Source organism: Haemaphysalis longicornis, unplaced genomic scaffold (genome assembly GCF_048455015.1).
Source record: "Haemaphysalis longicornis isolate Haplotype H1 unplaced genomic scaffold, Haemaphysalis longicornis Haplotype H1 scaffold_6, whole genome shotgun sequence".
Taxonomy (NCBI): Eukaryota; Metazoa; Arthropoda; class Arachnida; order Ixodida; family Ixodidae; genus Haemaphysalis; species Haemaphysalis longicornis.
This window is the reverse complement of record NW_027526407.1, coordinates 35,040,273-35,048,520: the sequence shown is the minus strand read 5'-3', so window position 1 is coordinate 35,048,520 and position 8,248 is coordinate 35,040,273.

Sequence of the window (8,248 nt, the reverse complement as noted above, 5' to 3'; positions counted from 1 at the left end):
CCAAAATACCGCCGCAGAAGCTTCTCATGGAGTCCGCGTCATCGCACGGGAGTCGAAACCGACACACAATCCCCTGGGTGGTACCCGGTGCCTCAGCGTCAGAGGCTGAACTTCGCGCATCTACCTGCTGCTGTTCTGTTGAAGGAACTCGAGAGAGCTGGAGGGCCTCCTCCGCACGCGGCAGGTATCCATGGACGTCGGCGTTGAGGTCGGCGTTGAGGTCGGCGTCTTCTACGTGCAGAATCATGACGTCAAGCATCGCAGTGGGCCGTCTTCCGCAGATGAGCTCAAATGGTGTCATCTGCACAGTTTCCTGGATAGCCATGTTATACGCAAACGTGACATACAGAAGCACTTGTTGCCAAGTCTTATGTTCAACGTCGACGTACATAGACAGCATATCTGGGATCGTCTTGTTGAGGCGCTCAGTCAGTCCGTTCGTTTGGGGGTGGTACGCTGTTGGTCGTCTGTGATTTGTGTTGCTGTAGCGTAAGATTGCTTCTTAAGCATGCAGTAAAGGCCGTTCCGCGGTCCGTGATTAAGACTTCAGGGGCGCCATGTCGCAGCATAACTTGGTTTATAAAGAACTTTGCGAATTCTTGTGCACTTCCCTCCGTAGAGAGGCGGTCTCTGCGTAGCGCGTCATGTACTCTGTCGCTACGACAATCCACTTGTTCTCGGATCGTGACGTAAAGAACGGGCCCTGGAGGTCCATTCCAATCTGTTGGAAAGGCCTCAATTGGACGGCGACCAGCTGAAGAAGTCTCGCAGGTCTTGTCGGCGGCTTGTTTTGTCGTTGGCAGTCACGGCCACTCCGAACATAGTGGGTGACGTGGAATGTAAGGCGGGGCCAGTAGCACTTCGCCTTGAATGTTTTTCAATAGTGCGAGCTGTGTCGAGTTGTCCGGAAGACGGGCCGTCATGGCACGCTTCCGAAATATCGTCACGTAGGTCGGCGCGATGACAAGCAGATAATTCGTTCTCATCCCGGGGCTAAAATATTTCTTCGGGAGGACGGAGTTTTTCACGGTGAATGCTGGTGAGTTGCGTTTGAAGGTCCTAAGCATGGCGACGTTGCGTCGTTCGAGGTAGTTGATCATGACACGTAAGTCGGAGTCAGCGCGGCTGGGCGGCTAGGTCGGTCTCCATCGCGACTACGCATAACGCGTTGTCATCTTCGGAGTCTTGTGGTTGTGGGTCGACGGGGGTGCTGGACAGGCAGTCGGCGTCAGTGTGTTTCCTGCCGGATTTAGAGCCGATTGTACCTCCGAACTCTTGCAGGTGCCAGCTCCACCACCCTAGACGGCCAGAGGGGTCCTTAAAACTGGCGCGCCAACACAGCGCATGGTGGTCTGTCACAAGCTGGAATTGTCTACCATACACATATGGGCGAAATTTTGAAATCGCCGATATAATAGCGAGGGACTTTTTCTCAGAGGCGGAGAAGTTTTTCTCCTTCTTCGACAGAAAACGGCTGTCAAAGGTGAATACGTTTTCGCAACGGCTTTGATTTTGGATGAAAACAGCACCCAAGCCTATATCACTGCCGTCCGTATGCATTTCCGTTTCGGCGTTTTCAGCGAAATGAGCGAGCGCAAGCGGGTTTTGCAGACGATTTCGCATCTCGCCGAATGTTTTTCTTGGTCGTTCTCCCACCTGAAAGGAGTGCTATTTTTCTTAAAGCGATTGAATGGCTCTGAAATGCATGCGAAGTTTGCGACGAAGGGCTGGTAGTACGCGCACAGTTCGAGAAACCTTCGCACGCCCGCCTTCTCTTTTGGCCTTGGGAAAATCGCAATGGCTAGAATTTTTACCGGGCCGGGCAAGATTCCGGCGGCGTTGACGACATGGCCCAAAAACGTCAGTTGGTCGCACGCGAAACGGAACTTTTGAGGGTTCAGCGCTGACCCCGACGTACGAATGGCCTCGAGTACAGACTCTAACCTTGCAAGGTGGTCTTCGAATGTGCGGGGGAATACCGGAACGTCGTCGAGGTATACGAGGCCGGTGTAGCACTTCGGGCCAGCTAGCACAGTGTCCATGACTCTTTCAAACGTTGCGGGCGCCGTGCACAGCCCGAATGGCACCACCTTGAACTAGTTTAATCCATCCGGGGTTATAAATACAGTATTCTCTCGGTGTCTCGCATCCTCTTCGATTTGCCAGTAGCCGGTCTTCAGAACCATTGATGACAAGTACTTTGCGTGGCAGAGGTGGTCGAGGGCGTCGGCGATTCGTGACAGGGGGTACACGTCCTTTTCGATGCGACGCTGAGAGCATCTCTTGTCGGCGGCCCGTTCCTTCGGGCGTGCGTCCGTCGTCGTCGTCGTCGTCGTCGGAGTACGCACTCTCCTCCGCTCACCCCCTCTCCACTCCGATAGCGAACACTCTCTCGCGAGGGGCATTGGATTAGATTCGATTGGATTGGCTTGGCTTGGCTTGGCTTGGTTTGAATTGAATTGGATTAAAGTGGATTGTGTTGGATTATGGTGCGTCATAGCCGCGGTAGACACACTGGCACCGGCGCGAGCCCAGGTGAGAGCGAACACTCTCTCTCAACATCTGCGGGTGTGCGGCCCAGCGCGCTCTCACTCCACCGGTGGGCGGCGCTGCGCGCGGTGCTGCGCAAGTGCAGTACTCTCTCTCTCCGCGGTCGCCTCTCATTCGGGCACTCTGCGCATTTAACCGGTGTGCCGCTCTCCGGCGGCCTTTCAGCCGACGGTTGCTGTCCGCTTGCGCTTGAACCCCCCTCAGCGTCGCATCACACCAGGGTTCCCGCGAGGGGAGGTGGGCGTAATTTTTTTGGTAATTTCTTCAGTCGCCGGTAGTCAACGCAGAGCCTTAATGTACCGTCTTCTTTCTTCGCGAGTACGACCGGTGCAGCCCTCGAGCTTTTCAATGGCTGTATAATATCGTCGCTGAACATATCATCGATTTGAGTCCGTATGGCTTGCTGCTCGTGGGAAGAGACACGTACGGTGAATGTTGGGTAGGTAGCGCTCCATCTTCAGTTATTATTCGGTGCTTCGTCAGAGGTGTCTGACGTAATTTTCAGTTCGATGAAAAACACTCGCTGTATTGACGAAGCAAAGCCAATTATTTGTTCATTTCTTCTTCCGGTAGCGCCGTGTTAACGTCGAAGGGACGCGGAAGCTTCAAGGTGTTTTCGGGTGCGCGTTCAAAGCCGGCGATGCCGATGACGTCACTCGCTTCTTGCTTTTCTTCGAGGAAAGCAATCGCAGCGCCATTGTTTAAATGCTGGTACTCCTCGGGGAAATTAGTGACTACAACGCGGGATTGGCGTTGCTTAACATGCGCAATGCCTCTTGCGACAGACACACCGCGGCCGGGAAGCAACGTTTGGTCAATCTCTACAATAGCTTCGTTTTTAGGAGCAGCCTCCTCACAGTGGAAGGTCATCATCAAGCTTGTGCAGGGTGGCAGGGTGACGTCTTCATCGGCGATCAGTACAGCAGCACGGTATTTCGGCTCTAGCGTCATGGAGCGATCAGAGAAAAAAGTTATGGACTTGCTCTGCAGATCAATAATTATTGCACCTTTGTCCGTCAAAAAGTCCATTCCAAGAATAACGTCGCGGGATCAGTGATGCAAAATATTAATAAACGCGGCAGCGCACGTGATGCTGTCTCTGGTGACGCGTGAGGTGCACTTTCCACTTGGCGTTACGAGTTGGCCTCCTGCTTTGCGTATGTGCGGACCATCCCATCTGGTCGTAACTTTCTTCAGCTTAGACACGAGTAATCCGCTCCTTACTAAGTAGTCTGCTCCCGTGTCTATAAGGGCGGCTACATTAAAGCCGTCGATGGACACGTGGACGTGGGAAGTCGGCTTCATCGAGTTCCGGGTGTGTCGGGGCGTGTTATCTCGGCTTCTGTGTGTTGATGGTTTGGGCACTATGCGTCGTCGTCGTCGTCGTCGTCGTCGTCGTGTTTTCAGCGCAGGATCGGTCATGTCGGTACAGGTCGCTCCGTGTTGTTGTAATCGTGTTCGGGAGTTACATCAGTGTTAGATCGGGTCTTCGGGCTAAGGGCATGTTGTAGATCATTGTATTCACCAAATCACTCCGTCGTTGGAGGCTTTTCGTTTTTCTACCGTTGTGCAACTTCGCCTCCAGAGGTTGCTGCATTTAGTTTCCCTCACGTGGGCTGGGAGACCTTCCACGTACGAAGTCACCATTGCTACGGTGGTTCGGCGACTGGTTTGGGTAGGACGACGGCGAACGGTTGAAACGGGATGGTCTATGGCTGGTGTTGGTTCAGTATTTTTCGATTTCAGTTGGGCGTTTCCCGGGTCGGGGGCACGGTGCGTAAACGAAGAACCCTCGCAAACCGAGTCTCTTGTATGGGCAGCGACGGTAGATGTGGTCGGCCTCTCCACCATGGGATCAGACAATTCTGAGGAGTTCGCCACATGTCGGTCTTCCTCGGCGTATGGTTTTCGGCTGCAGGTGGTCGGGCGGGCGACCGCGGACGGCGGTACGGCGGGACTTCCTCAACGCGGGTTGGAGGAGGGCGGGGCTGACGAACAGCCGCGGAGTAGGTAATCGCTTAGGGCTCGCGGGGTTCTTAGGACGGCGTACAAATTTCCAAACTTCTTTGCGGATCACGTCGGTCAGGAAGGCAATTTGAGGTTGAGGCGTCGCTGAAAAAGTGTTTTCTAAGTTTGTCCCTCACCACTGCACAGATGGTCTCCCGTAGTGTGTCGGAGCTGCTAGCCATGGCACCATCTGTCTCCGAAACCAGAGCATTGATTGGGCGGTCGTGCTGCCTGGTTCGTATTTCAAGCGTCTTCTTTAGCGCGGCCGCTTCAGATGCGTATTCGGCCCCAGTCTTGCGAAAGTGGCGGACAAGCCATGTTAAAAGCGCTTGCTTGACCCCTCGCATCAGGAACCATAGTTTCGTTTCTTCACTCATTTCTGTGTGCGCAGGGCAAAAAAGTCGCTTCAACTCCTCAACGAACACTAACACGCTTTCACTACGATGCTGCGTGCGTGTCTGCAGCAGCTGCTCGGCCCGTTCCTTGAGTACCAAAGTCGTGAAGATTTTCGAAAGTTCGGTCGTGTGTGACTTTCAGGTAGCCAGTGTACGTTCGTGGTTCTCGAACCAAATGCGTCCGAAGTCTTCAAAGTAATAAAACACTTGACTGAGTGTTTCGTCTTCATCCCATCGGGTAAACGTTCGGACCCTCTGGAGATGCACCAACCATTCCTCAGGATATTTCGTAGGTGACCCGTAAAATGATGGTGGCTCCCGGGGTTGCTGCAGAATTACAGGAGAGCTCTCTACCTCGGTCATCGTGGATGCGTTGTTCATGACACCAGTTTTCACGTCTTCTGCCTTCAATTTATCCGGCCTCGGATTTAGGCCCTGCTGTCGGCGGCTGACACTAGTTGGGGTTTGTGGACGACTTGAAAAAGGTTTACCGTGCATGTACCAAGCAACTTTACCAGATGTGAGAAAGCAAAAGACTACGCAGTTGTCTTCAAGGAAAACAAGTTTATTAGAGCGAACTTGTGATCCCCTAGGAACTCAAAGAATACACAGGCGGCGAAGCAGCAGTGAACAAAGTGACGTGCCCAGGCGAGCGTTGGTGAGTCGAATATCGTGCGTCTGCTCTGCGGGAATTCATCTTTCGGCGGGAGTGTTTCTAGTACCATCGAATTACATCCAGAACACTGTGGACCAACGAAGATTATTCTAGGCGGTTGACGTTAGTTCGCAACGCTCTCCCTATCAAAGCAGATAACCCGTGCGGCATAAAAATAAAGAATGGAACAATCGCTTCACTTGGCACACCGATAAGACAGACCGCCGCAGCCCGGCGCGCGTGTGTGTGTATGTTTAGGTGCGTGCGCGCATGCGTGTGTGTGCGCATGCGTGGGTGTGCGTGTGTGCGTGTTTGTGCGCGTGCGCCGGTGCGTTTGCACGTCCCTGTGTGCGGGCGTGCGTATGGGCCTGCGGGTGTGCGTGCGTGCGTGCGTGCCTGCGTGGGTTGTGTGCTTATGTGTGTGCGTGTGTTTGTCTAGTAGTAGTAGTAATAGTAAACGTTTATTGGAGCAAAGGGGAAAGGGGAAAGGGTGGTGGTGAAGCGTCCCTAGTCCAGGATGCCTCTCGACCGGGCCGACTCAATGGCCCGAGAAACCAAGGCCCTCTGCCGGGCCGGGTCCGGGCTGGTCAGCTCAGCCTCCCACTGCTCCGGGGTGGGGAAGGGGGGTGGGTTAGGGGAGTGGGGACAGGAGTATACGAGGTGGAATGTGGTGAGTAGGGTGTCGCAGTGTTGGCATTGACGGGGGTAGATGGTGGGTGCGATCTGGTGGAGGATGACGTGGTTGTAAAAGGTACCCGTCTGAAGGCGACGATAGATTATGGCTTGCTGGTCGGTTAGGGAGTGGTGTGGAGGGGGGTAGACTCGGCGGGTAAGGGTGTAGTGGGACAGAAGGGCATTGTACGTGTTATCAAGAGGAATTTGGAGGAGGTCGTCGTTCGTGTGGGGTGATGGGATCACTTGACCATCGGTGGAGAATGCCCGGAAGTGCAGAGCTCGGGCGGCGGCGTGGGCCGCTTCATTCCCCGGAAGGCCGGAGTGTCCGGGAGTCCAGACGATCGTAATGGTGGTCTCGTCAGGTAGACGCTGGAGGAGTGGTATGGTCTGGGGTGGGGCTAGACCTGCCTGGTAGAGGCGGCATGCCTGCTGTGAGTCGGAGACTACAGTGATGTGCGGATGCTTGGCATGGGTGGTGGCTGCGAAGGCGATTGCCAGAGCTTCTGCCGTCTGTATTTTGTTGGTGTGCGTGGTGACAGCCGTGGAGATTCGGCCAGCGTGATTTAGGGTGACCAAAGTTGTGCGTCGAGCGCAGGAGTCATAGGCGACGTCAGTGTAACGGACCTGGGGATCATCCGCTAGCTTCTTCATGAGATAGCGGACCCGCGCTTCCCGACGGCCTCTGTTGAAGGTGTGATGCATATGTCGTGGTATGGGGGAAACGTGGATACGGTGCTTGATGGTAGTTGGGAGGCGTTGTGGTCGGTCTTGATTTAGCGGTGCAGGGTAGCCGAGCGTGCGGAGAACGGAATGGCCAGTTGGCGTTAAGCTGAGGCGTTTCACTGAGCCTCCACAAGCTCGCCAAGAACGTTGTGTATGCCCAGCTTGAGCAGTTGGTCCGTAGAGGTGTAAATGGGGAGGCCAAGAGCCGTTTTGTATGCTTTACGAATGAGGGCTTCAATTTTAGCGGTTTCTTGTGGTCGAAGATTGAGGTACGGTGTGGCATAGGTGATTTTGCTGATCAGGAGAGCTTGGACCAGACGACAAATTTCCCATTCAGTGAGGCCGTGATGTCGGCTGCGGATTCTGCGGATAAGATGGGTTAGGCGAGTAATGGATGTCTGAAGTTGCGGAATGAGCGCTGTACCCGTGCCGTCCCGATGGAAGGGGACGCCGAGGACGCGGAGGGTGGTCACGGAGGGGATAAGTTCGCCTTGAATCGACACTTAAGCATGTAATTTTCGTTAAGTATAACCAGTACGCTATTTTTTGTGTAAGATGTTCACATCTTGTATCGCCACGTTCAATTTGGTTTTGGTTTTTCTCCAGCTTCAGCATTAAGACCTTCGGGCTGTTCCTAGGCACACTAATAAACAATTGATTGATTGTTTCTTGATTTATTGATTGATTGATTAATATTAGTAGTAGTAACAGTAGTAGTACGTAGTAGTAGTGGTAGTGATAGTATTAGTATTAGTTGACGCTTCTTTCTGCCCTCGCTCAGGCAAAACAGCCTTCAGTGAAAATGTACAACAGCACGCGTAAGCACGGTCGTAGTTGATTGTAAGCCAGCTGTTGTTCAATGTTTTGGATATTCAAGTTTAATTTGGGCATCATTTTTATTCCAAGTTAGCCAATATGGATACAAATTTTGTTCACTTAACATGACATGGCCTACTGAGGGCCAGTTAAGCACCAGGTAACCCGCAGTAGCAACTGCAGTCACGTAGTAAATGGAATCCTTGAAGATGGGGATGTGGCGGCTGGATTGGTATCTCCCGCCAGTTTGTAGTGTGTGCTCTGCAGCAGGATAGATAGCAATTTTCCGTCCAACAACGAACCAACATTGTAAGCGCGGCCAAGGTTGGGCACAGCGAAGCTGCATAAATTACTCCCGTATGTCAGACGCTCCAAAAAAAACTTCAACTAAATTTGGTACGTGCCTCAAACCCCACCTCTTATTGCT